Here is a 12,766-nt window from a genome sequence, read left to right as displayed (position 1 = left end):
AGAGAGTGAGGTCAGAGAGAGAGAGAGTGAGGTCAGAGAGAGAGAGAGTGAGGTCAGAGAGAGAGAGAGAGAGTGAGGTCAGACAGAGAGAGTGAGGTCGGAGAGAGTGAGAGTGTCTGAGAGAGACACCAACTGCGCACTGCAACTGTTAGGTATGTATATATACCTTTGTTTTTACTTTGGGCGCCGCGTAAAAATCCTGATCGCTTTGGGGAGCCTTGAAAAAATTCTGATTGCCTTGGGGAGCCTTGAACCGAAAAAGTTTGGGAACAACTGGTGTAAAGGGAAGCTATCAAGATCAGGAATACTGTGCAATGGTGTGCCTCTTTATCATTTCCAGGTAGATTGGGATGTTGCAGCAGTGAAGAAAATCTTCCGACATCAACTTCATGATTTGGACTCTGGGGGATTTTCAAGAGACTGTTTTATTTCCTATGGACACAGTGTAATTTTGAGCGCCAGGTATCCTTTTTTCTTTACCATGCTAATGAGCTGTTACTGATTATCACGTTTCTAAACCGCAGACCAGAGTCCCTGCTTGCCTTTGATGCTGCCACTAATTCCCCTATTCTGAACACCCTGAAAAAAGCAATGGCAATAATTCGTAGGGCCCCGCACATACTTACTCTGCTGCTTTTGCTATGATTTTTAGCCTTTCCCAGGTTACTGTCTTCCTTCTCTCCTCTCTGCCCCACACTATCAGAAAGTGCCTGATGACAAAATCTTTAGTGATGCCTTTCTGTCTCTGTAATAAAGTCTATACCCGCTACCGTGCAACCTGCTTTTGCGCGGGACATACCTGTATGTTTTGTGGTAGTCAATGAGTTGTTGAATGTCATCAACCTGGCTGATAAACATTTCCCATAACTTTAGGTCGTCCCTCAGCACTTTTAACCTACGGTTAAGGATTCTGCCCATAGGAATGACTCTACAGATGAAATTCATGAAACCGAGCAGCAGCCCTGTTCCTAGCCTCTTTGCACTGACATAGACTAACTCTTAGTTTCCTGACTTTATCTGCGGGCAAGTGTGATTTCCTTGGGTAGCATGTGTTACGGTCGTGTATGTTGCTATGTACTGTCCTGGAGACAGACACACTAGGCAGAGGTGGAGTAGAGACCCGTACCTGGGATCCGAATCCTGAAGCGGTAGAATCGTGAGGTCAAGGCAGGATGGTTGGGTCACTGTTCCGGGTTCAGGGCTAGAAAGAGGCAGAATCATCAAGGCTTGGGAGTTTGGCAACAGGCAAGGAACAAGGCAGGTAGGACACCTTCTAGCAGGGGTCAAGGTATACAGAACCTTGCACAGGCAAGGAGGAAATGGGAATGAAGCCTTATAAAGGGTGCAGGCAATTGGATCAGAAAGAGGCTGACTTCCTGCCTCGGCGGCTATGTTGGTGAGACAGAAGTCCTTCCTCGACGGCCATGTTGAGAGATCCTTATACCAGCTTGCGTGTACTGACTGATCCGTGTGGTTGATGTGAAGTGCTGGTTGTTTAAAGTGTGTGCAGTTAGAACCAGAAGCAGTTTGAACAAGGAAGCGGTTAAACAGGGTATAGTATATTGAAGTACAGTTTACTGTTAGTACTTCTAAACTTCATAGTTGCTAGAATGAGCAGGATTGAAAATGCCACTCAATGCACATCTTGCCACATGTATGTGCACTTGGAGCAGCTGTTCCAAGGAGCATACCGCTGTGAGAGATGTGAGTGGGTGGTCTCGTTAGAATCAGAGATTGCTGATCTGAAGAGGCAACTTGCAATATTGAGGGACATTGGCAATCTTGAAAGGGAATTAGAGCTCACTGAGCAGGCCCTTGCTTCGACTAGTGATGCAGATGTCGGCGCTGTTAGTGAGGAGCAGGTAGGTAGCTTGGTTGCCGTTAGTGAGGACCAGGTAGGTAGCTGGGTGACAGTTAGAAGGGGAAGCATGGGCAATAGGTAGAGGAAGGTCGTTTCTGAGCTGACACATCCCAATAGATTTGCCGTGTTGAGTGAAGATATTGGGAATGTCGGGGCAGAAATGGCAAGGCTGGGGGAGACAAATTCCTCTAGCAGCCAGGGGAATAGTTCCTCCAGCACAGTGGGTACTCAGGATGCTCAGATACAAAGAAAGATTGTGGTGGTAGGGGACTCCATTATTAGGAAGGTAGATAGGGCATTTGCCGTGACCGCATGAACCGAACAGTTTGTTGTGTCCCGGGTGCTCGGGTTCGGCACATTGCGGATCGGGTAGACAGATTGTTGGGGGGGGCTGGGATTGACTCGGCGGTCTTGGTACACGTTGGCACCAATGACAACGTTAGAGAAAGATGGAGGGTCCTAAAAATGATTACAGGGATCTAGGCCAAAAGCTTAAGGCAAGGACCTCCAAGGTAGTATTTTCTGAAATACTACCAGTGCCATGCGCTACCGCAGGGAGACAGTCAGAGATCAGGGAGGTTAATGCATGGCTAAGAAAGTGGTGCAGGAAGGAGGGGTTTGGGTTTTTAGAGCACTGGGACTCCTTTTCTGAGAGGTGCCATCTATATTCTAGGGACGGATTGCATCTCAATGAAGAGGGATCTTCTGTGCTAGGGGGGAGAATGCTAAAAAGGTTGGAGGAGATTTTAAACTAGGATGGAGGGGGGAGGGGAATGAAACAGATAATGAACTAAATGGAATAGATGAGGATACAAGGTGGTATGGAGGTAGAATGGGGGCAAGTGCGAGTTTGACAAGCAGTGAGACACCCATAGTAAATACAGATAATACTAGAAAACTTCTAAAGACTAAACCAAGTGGGCGCAGAAAGGAAGGAGCAGATAAGATAATAGTACAGGCTGAAAAAAAACATAAATGCATGCTTGCTAATGCAAGAAGCCTGACAGATAAAATGGGGGAGCTTGAATTAATAGCTGCAAGGGAGCAGTATGATATTATAGGCATTACTGAAACATGGTGGGATGAAACAGATGACTGGACAGTTAATTTAGAGGGTTATTCTCTTTTTCGGAAGGATCGAACAAATAGGAGGGGAGGTGGAGTATGTTTATATGTTAAACCGGATCTAAAACCTATTATAAGGGATGATGTCTATGAAGGGAATGATGAAAATGTAGAGACCTTGTGGATAGAAATTAGCAGTGGAGGTAAAAGTATAAAGAAAATGTTTGTGGGAATATGCTATAAACCACCAAATATCTGTGAGATTGAGGAAGCTAAAATACTTTTGCAAATGGAAAAGGCATCAAAACTGGGTCATGTTTGCATAATGGGGGATTTTCATTATCCAGACATAGACTGGGGCAATGAGATTAGCGTTACAACAAAAGGAAACAGGTTTTTGGGGGTGCTTAAATACAATTATATGACCCAAATTATTGAGGAACCAACCAGGAGAGGGGCAATACTGGATTTCGTCATATCAAACAATGTAGAAGTAATAACAAATATTCAAGTCCTGGAACATTTGGGTAACAGTGATCATAACATGGTCTCATTTGAAATAAATGATCAAAAACTAGATTTCTTGGGTTCAACAAAGACCTTAAACTTTAGAAAGGTAGATTTTAATAAACTGAGGCCTAATCTAGTAGTAATACAATGGGATGATGTTTTTGCAGGGAAAAATGTAGAAGATAAATGGGCAGTCTTTAAAACATTGTTAGAAAAGCACACTTATCAGTGCATACCCTTGGGTAATAAGTATAAAAGAAATGTCAAAACCAATGTGGCTAAATAAACAGGTAAATGGACAAGAAGAGGAAGGCGTTTAGATTCTTTAAGTCAGAAGGGACAGAGACATCGTATAAGAAATATAAGGAATGTAACAAAAATTGCAAAAGGGCAATCAAATTAGCAAAAATGGATAATGAAAATAGGATTGCAATAGAAAGTAAGGTCAACCCTAAAAAGTTCTTTAAGTACCTGTCATGGGAGAGGGGGTTTGGCCACTACCTGCTCTCACTGGGGAAGCAAGGGGTTAACTGGACTGGGGTCCAGTAATGTGTTTTTACCTTGCTTCAGAATCCAACTGTTTATTCCCCTGTAAAAATGTATTGTCTCATCCCAGTGTTTGCACCAACATATACACTGGGGTTGATGCGGGAGGCTTAAGGGGTTAATGAGCTACAGTTTTAGGTAAATACACATATGTGTGGTGTCTTTTCAGAAATATCTGGACTTCAGAAGGCTTGATTGAAGTCGGGTGTGAAAAGTACAGAGGGGGATTAGTGTAGTGTATGTTAATACCTAAGTTGCAGGCCAAGGGTATATTGCTGGTAGAGACAGCTAGGACCCAGGTCTGGAGCATTGGGTGTGAAATATAGCACCTGTGACCAATGTTCTCTACACCGGAGGCCCAGCTTCAAAGGATTTCTTGACGAGGGGATTTATGGGAGCCAGGGGTGCGGTTACAGGAGGAGATATCAGAATGAGTGACCTTATTAAATATAAGAATATTATGAGATGTCCTCGGCTGAACGTGCTAAAAACTACATGTGTGTATTCGTGGGACCGATTCGCACATAATGATTACAGGCACATGATGCCTAGCAGGTACTAAGAGACAGATATTAATATCTCTCTTAATTTTAGTATTACACGGTAATATTTAGTCTCATTGGGAGCGTCATGCGTGCCGGAATGTATTAATATGTCTCGCGTGCCAGTATTACTGAACTGAAGTTATGAAGTTATTTAGATAGGAAAAGCAGCTGCAATGAGAGCGGCTTTAGCAGGGGCTCACGCACGCTTCCGCACGCTTGGGGAAGCGTGTGTCTGACGGAGTTTTGAAATTTGGCGCTCGCCAGAGCGCAGGGCCGGTCACGTGAGTGGTTCGCCCAATGAGGGCTAACCAGCTCCGTGACGTCACTGGCCCGCCCCCGGACCCGCCCCTGACACACCCACGGACGGCGTGCTGTGTAAGGCCAGGGAAAGCACTGCTTTCCCTGAGCCTCAGCGCGCCTCCGCACGGAGAAAATCACTATGTCTCAGGCCTTACACTTAATTTCTTGGGGATACTGAAACCCTAAAATACTCTTCTAGAAAAGTTGCTTTTTTTAGTATCATGTTAAGACTGCATCCATGGGCTCAGGCTGACCGGTGTTGGGACTCCTATAAGGACCTGATTGTAGGTTCATGTTCGCCTGAAGCAACATTTTGTGGATGGCTTTCGCCACACTGATTGCATGTCTGTACTTATGGCAATGTTTATCGTTAGATGCCCAGCATTCTCCTTTTTCATTTTTTTTGCTCCTGCTCTGTGGTTGACTCCCTAGCTGTCCACTGCCACCCCATTGTAAAGGGACCGAACTTTTCGGGTATGATTAATTAAGCACATATCATAGATCAATATCTTTGGAAAGTTTAAGATGTTGTTCCCCTGCATTTTGCAATTAATTGCTCTTCGCATTCCTGCCACGCTGAGGCCCCTTATGTTTTGTGTGTGCAATATACAAACTCAATGTATTTTATAAAGGTTAACTCCTTGCTCAGGCCTCTAAAATACTCCAAAATACAAAGAAATACATCAGCCAGTTATCCATGGTCTTGTATATTCCCTCAGAAAATAATTCACTCGCCCAGTTAGCAGTAGTGGTACATTGCGTCCTGCGGGCAAGGTGCTATGATCCTGTGTCCATACCGCTAGACAAACAATTTCTTCAAAGTGCAGGTCTCCTCAAAGACAGAAATACAAAGTAGAGCTCTACTCACAAGTTCATAATGAAGTTCTCCATTTAATGTGACAGCCATGAACCGTGGAATAAAAACGTTTCGGGTCCCATATGGACCTTTCGCCACTTGATGGAGACAGCAGGGATACATTGGTGCAGAAACAAACATCAGGTAAGATTTATTAGAAAGTACGGTTGGGGCTTAGGGTATTTAAAGCCTAAAACCCACCTTCTTTACGCACCTGGACCAAAGCAGGGAAGGGCCTGACCTACCAGCTGCCCCCCTGTCCTGCTTGGAGCCTGATGCTCCCCCTTCCCCTTTGGCATGCACACCAAAGCTAAATAACTTAGTGGGAGGGGGGTTGGAAAGAGCCACCAAAAACGCCATCTTGTGAGGCCCTGAGTAGCGATGGCCGCATTCTGGGACCCCTATTCCGCGTGTCTCTCGTTATTTTATTTCCCTTAAAACACATATTAATAGTTAAAACAGGCGTTCACTTTGTACATGGGTACTTCCTTATATACTTTGCAAGCCATAATTAGTTATTGTATTGATTTACATAAGTCATTTATACAAGTGGCAATGGTGCTACAAATACTTGTTGGGGCTTAAAACACAATTTAGTACAGCCTCAATAAACATAAGCCTTATTATAATTGTCAACCCCTGTTCTTAGTTACTCGTGACAGTGGAATGAAAACCAAAATGCCAGGTTAAATAAATCAAAATCATGAAATGGAAAAAAGTTCTTAATATAATTTTAAGACTCAGAATCTGGAATCTGAACAAAATTGTCAATATGATAACTTTACCAAGTAGAAACCACAGCAAGAAGTAGTTTGTGAGTAAACACAGTGACAAACATTATGCAACTAAAATGCCACTCTTTGGTGAGATAGAGGCTGATAATTGTGTTACCAGTTTTGACCATACTGTGGACAACGGCGAGCTATCGATTATCTCTAAGGGGTGGATCCTCAGAAGTTCGCTAATTTGTTAACATTCCGCTCTCACAATTTAACATATCCATGATGCATATCCCCAAAGGTGCTTGGTGCTATGATGTCCTGGAATTTTCCTTAAAAATAACGGATCCTTACATGTTAACGGACGTTAGGCTTACTCATATGCAGATCATATAGTAAAGCAGTTTACCTAACAACATAGATCCTCAGACCTCCATTAATGTTAGTGCATGATAATAAGGCTACAATATTTAGCACCTTCCAAAAGCTGTCCTTACTCACAATTAATATTTAATTTATATTAATGTATAATTAAAATAAATGAAGGAGGGGGACATCCTTCATTTATTTTAATTGTACATTAATATAAATTAAATATTAATTAATATTTTTGAGGTATGTATGGCTATACATTATTGTACACCCATACTTTATATAGTCATTATGACATATACCATATAATTAAGTGAAAAAGTTAACATTCAAGTTCAAGTATAAAAATAATAAATGTCTAATATTATAACAGGATTTGCATTAGCTTCTTGTAACACATGAAAATCTCCGTTAATAGCTCTACCTTAATAACGAACCTTAAACTGTGACCAATGCCTATGTGCCGTGGAAAGGGAAAACGAGTCTCAGCACTACGATCATCCCTTTTTCTACAGGTAACGATGTGGTTTTCCTTATGGACCTTATTTATGCATATAATTCGCTTTGAGACTGTTAATGAAGGAAAAATAACGTCTTTTACCTAATTAGGTAAAGTAACGTTATTTGCCCTTATTTAGCGCACTTCTGAGGATCTACCCCAAACTCCCTTGTCAATCTGGGAGTAAGTCTCTGAGTGCGTAACTATAACTCAAGATGTAGTAGATGTAACGGAATTCAGAGAACAAAACAGATTGGTGTGTTGTATGTCTGAGAGAGACGTAAGAATGAGCTGCATCAACACCGTCTATACAATCTTCATCAGACATTTTGATCTTGGCAAACTTCTTATCACATTTGGTCCTGTACACCAGCTAGATCTAGAAATCAGTCCCATTGGTTATAGTCACTCACAACAGTTATAAGTTACTGTAGCTAGCAAGTCATTTTTTAAATAGATTGCCTTTAACATAAATGTATCCCTGCTCACATGGATCATTATGTTCAATTCCGCCATTGAAAATCATTTAAAAAAAAAACCTTCTTTAGAACTCAGTCCTGATCTTTTAACCTTGCAACTGTTCCAGTAATGTTTCCTAAGGGTATGAAAGCTAATATATTGTATATTCAGTATCTGTGCTTTTCATGTATAATAAACATATCTTAAATAATAAAAGCACCATCGACATGTTGGTTACTCAACATAGTTGAGTGTTTTTATTTTGTTGCTCCAACATGTTGCTAAATGGCACTGCACCCTTAATAAACACATATACTGTAGATGGGGAACTGCAATAATTCTCAATTGTGCCTGTTAGAATACAGCTTTCAGTCCTTAATTTCTAAAGCTAATAAATATATCCTTAATTATGACACTGGCACACGTTAAGCCAAATGCGTTATTAAATTTAAATGGTTCGCTCTGTTGCAAATCATATTTACTTTGCTATGTAGGACTTCAATCTCGGCTCTGCATTCACTCTGAGTAAATCTATGCATTATCTTACCAAGACCATGAGTCAAACTTTGTCTGATAGTTTTTATGTGTAGGGTATAAAGTACATGCACGTAACAAAACAATATATCATGCCAGGATGGCATTCGTCTTTAAAAATCCAGACATTTTACCTGGCAGTACCAGATAACTTTTACATTCAGCATGCGCCTGCATTTTTGCTTATCTGTAACTACGTCTGAACAGACTTTCTTCTAGTGAAAATCTCTTTGCCCTCTTTTGACCTAGATAGCATTTGAAAGCTGGGATATAGGCAACTTCCTGTCCTGCCATTTTTGATATTTTTTTTTATACACATATTATATATATAAAAAACATCATATGTATACGTGCAAATATAAATCCATTAGTAGCTATCACAGTCATAGGTTGAGCATGACTAGCTGGCTTCTTAGGCTACAAAGGGTTTTATATATTACTGTAATGCGTTGTACATTATTAATGTGATATAGTATCCTTTCCAAGGATGACTTATCTTGTATTGCCTATATCTATAGTTGTGTGTGTGATATATATATATATATATACATTTTTTGCACACTGCACACACACTGCTCATTGCTCACACTGCCACACTGCACACACACTGCACACACACTGCTCATTGCTCACACTGCACACACTGACACACTGCACACACACTGCACACACACTGCACACTGCACACACACTGCCCATGCCTCACACTGCACACACTGACACACTGCACACACACTGCTCATTGCTCACACTGCACACACTGACACTGCACACACACTGCTCATTGCTCACACTGCACACACTGACACACTGCACACACACTGCACACTGCACACACACTGCTCATTGCTCACACTGCACACACTGACACACTGCACACACATTGCACACACATTGCACACACACTGCACACTGCACACACACTGCTCATTGCTCACACTGCACACACTGACACACTGCACACACACTGCACACTGCACACACACTGCTCATTGCTCACACTGCACACACTGACACACTGCACACACACTGCACACACACTGCTCATTGCTCACACTGCACACACTGACACACTGCACACACACTGCACACTGCACACTGCACACACTTACACACACTCACAGACACTCACACACACTCTCACACATTCAGACACTTACACACACTTAGACACTCACAGACACTCACACACACTCACACACACTCACACACACTCACAGACACTTACACACACTTACACACACACTCAGACACTTACACACACTTACACACACTTAGACACTCACAGACACTCACACACACTCACAGACACTTACACACACTTACACACACACTCAGACACTTACACACACTCACACCCACATACACACACCCATATACACACACACACTTTCTCTCCCATATATACATACACACACACACTCTCTCACTCTACACAGACGGGGGGTGGGGTCGGAGCAGAGGAAAGGCCGCGACCAGCACCACCACCCGCTCCCCCCCCTCCTCCCGCGCAGGCAGCGGGAGCGCCAGGGACAGCGGTGGGGAGAAGAAACCCCCCGCTACCACCTCCATGCAGGCAGCGGGAGCACCGGGCACGTGGAGGGATCAGAGGTAAGCGGGGACCGGACGGACATCCCCGCTCCCATTTCCTTCCCCGCGGGCTGTCCTGCGGTGACAGGGGGAAGCGGGGAGCGGAGGGACATGCCCGCTCCCATCTCCTGCCCCGCGGCCTGTCACGCGGTGACAGGGGGAAGCGGGGACCGGAGGGACATCCCCGCTCCCATCTCCTGCCCCGCGGGCTGTCCCGCGGTGACAGGGGGAAGCGGGGAGCGGAGGGACATGCCCGCTCCCATCTCCTGTCCCGCGGGATGAATCTGCATTAAAGCGGCGGCCATTTTTTTTTTCCGCGACCCCGTTAGTAACGCGGTGGTCTCGGGGTGGACCCCGAGACCCGCGTTATAACGGGGTTTAGCTGTATATATATATATATACAGTGTTCGACAAACCTATACATTTGCTCGCCCCGGGCGAGTGGATTTAACATCGTGGCGAACTCCTATTGGCCCAAGCAGCACACAAGTGGTACTAGGTGGCGAGTAGATTTTTTTGTTCGGCGAGTAGATTTTTTTGGTGATTTGTCAACCACTGTGTATATATATATATATAGATATAGATATAGATATATAGATATATATATCAAATTGAAATATTACTGTATGCTCATTTGCATGTCTTAGACAGATCTGCAACCTTGCCACCTTTCACCATTATCCCCAGCATACAGTGCTTCCAAGGGCTTCTGGGAAATTACATGCAAATGAGCACACAATGTGTCACCTTTTGTCTGAAAAACCATTGTTACATGGAGCCCATATACGCTAATGCTCGCTGTTAACACAGCTTGGGAATCAGATGCAAAGCCAGAGAAACCATTCACAGACATGTTTCAACCTTAATGGGTATCATCAGTGGGAAGTTGGTTATACTGCTGGCTTTGCATTTTCAAGACTGTAGGGTTTACATTTACATCTATATCTAACACAAACAAATAGTAGCGCTAGATAGTGAATAATATATAGTGGAGTGTGCAAGACAATATAGTGTTAAAAAAATGAAAAATGTAATTGAAATAAGACACGTATGCTGTGAAAAAAGTGAAAAGGTGTCAATCCAATGTTCAAAAATGATGAAAAACAGTCCAGTATAAGGAACAATCCTTAGGCTTGGGACATAGTGCCCCAAACAGTGCGGAGGCGCGCTGAGGCTCAGGGAAAGCGGTGTTTTCCCTGGCCTTACACAGCGCGCCGTCCGTGGGCGGGGCGGGTCTGGGGGCGGGCCAGTGACGTCACGGAGCTGGTTCGCCCTCATTGGGCGAACCGCTCACGTGACCAGCCCTGCGCTCCGGCGAGCGCCAAATTTCAAAACTCTGGGAGACACACCCTTCCCCAAGCGTGCGGACGCGTGCGCGAGCCCCTGCTAAAGCCGCTCTCATTGCGGCTGCAGGGGCTCCATTTCGAGCAGCAGCATGCCTCGGCACGCCCAAGGCCTAACAGGGGAGGCAAAAGCTTCAGCAGTGATCAAGCCTGACCACAATTAATGCAAAAAAACAAAAAGAAAGAAGCGCTAGCTCCGTGATGTAATAGAGAAAATAAATGAGATTTATTGAGAGGTAGAGTGGTCAAATGGAGAGTGAGGGTAAGGCTAAGGCCCCGCTCCCTCAGTCAGCGCGCCCGCACTGCAGACAGGCGGGGCGCTGACAGACACAGACCGCGATATGCGGTCTGTAGGGAGCGGGAGGTGGGCGGGAGTGGGAGGCTTGAACGAGATAGGGGGCGTGGCATGAGCGGAGGGACCCGCTACTCCCCCCCCTCCCTCCACGGGCTGCTTCTGGAAGGTAAAAAGCACACACACACCTCCTACCTTGCTTCCTTGCTTCCTGACAGCTCCCGCTCCTGCCCCCACCGCTGATTGGCTCATCAGCGCACCACGTGACGCATTGCCGCTCGGGATCACCATTTTCTTGAATCCCGTGGCGGCTGACGCGTCACAGTGCGTAGTGAGCCGTCAGCGAGGGGGGACTGGGACCGGCTCTGGAGGATTCCCCTGCTGGTGGGGAACGCTCACGCGGCCGCCCGCGCTGCCGGGCGCAGCAGGTCCCAGCCCTAAGTCATCTATACCAGATACAGTCCATGAACAGCCGTGTGACACAAGCAGTCAGAGTTCAAATATCACCAATAGAGAATGTCCCTTCTCAGATATTGAATATGGTGTACTGACCGCAGACCTTGTTGGACACGCAACTGGTTCCTTACACGTGTAGTCCAGTTTCGCTGTGGGATGATAATGCCTCCTGGCACGCTGAAGATAAAATCCCTTCTGTGTTAGTGTTAGCTTCCGCGTATCAGACCTTAGTCAAAGCTAGAGGTCTAGAGTGGATATGCTGTGTTGAAACCATTGCTGCTTCCTAGTATCAAGCCCACGATCAATGCTCCGCCTCCTCACACTGCGTCACGACGCTCCAACATGTTTCGTCACACGTAGTGACTTTCTCAAGGCTCTTACCCTCACTGTTTGCTTCATTAACCATTGATGCCCCACTTTCCTGCCTCTGATCCTATACCGCACACTGCTTGTTCACTGATACAATTTGCAACCATATGTTTTAATTGTATGCTTTTTAATCTCACCTGAGAGCATAGGTCCATTTGACCACTCTACCTCTCAATAAATCTAATTTATTTTCTCTAATATATATATATATATAATCTATATATATATATAAAAGAAAAAACAATAGCGCATCAAAATTAAATATCAACACAATATAAAGTGATTAATAACACAATATATAAATCTGGAGGAGGTGCTACCCGTGACTACCTGTCCCTATCTCAGATGCTGCCAATTAGGTCCACGGCCCCACCACCGCTGAGAAGGAGAATTTGGTGAAGATGACCTAGGCGCAATAGGGAAGAGAACAGGAATGTGAAAAATTATATA

General features: G+C 44.4%; 1 protein-coding gene across 3 annotated transcripts in view; it reads left to right on the top strand.

The window, feature by feature from the left end:
* FRMD1 (FERM domain containing 1) overlaps positions 1-12,766 on the top strand; it is a 114,341-nt gene that overhangs the window by 38,663 nt on the left and 62,912 nt on the right. The window contains exon 2 of one of the 3 annotated variants that reach the window (XM_075596919.1): positions 341-462. The exons of the other annotated variants lie outside the window; for them this stretch is intronic. The gene's annotated coding sequence lies outside the window, so the exon portion shown is untranslated. The remainder of the gene's footprint in view (positions 1-340; positions 463-12,766) is intronic. 3 annotated transcript variants of the gene reach the window in all.

The sequence above is a fragment of the Ascaphus truei genome, chromosome 4 (genome assembly GCF_040206685.1).
Source record: "Ascaphus truei isolate aAscTru1 chromosome 4, aAscTru1.hap1, whole genome shotgun sequence".
In the NCBI taxonomy this organism is placed as follows: Eukaryota; Metazoa; Chordata; class Amphibia; order Anura; family Ascaphidae; genus Ascaphus; species Ascaphus truei.
The sequence above is the reverse complement of the archived record's forward strand: the minus strand, read 5'-3'. Positions and strand labels throughout refer to the sequence as shown.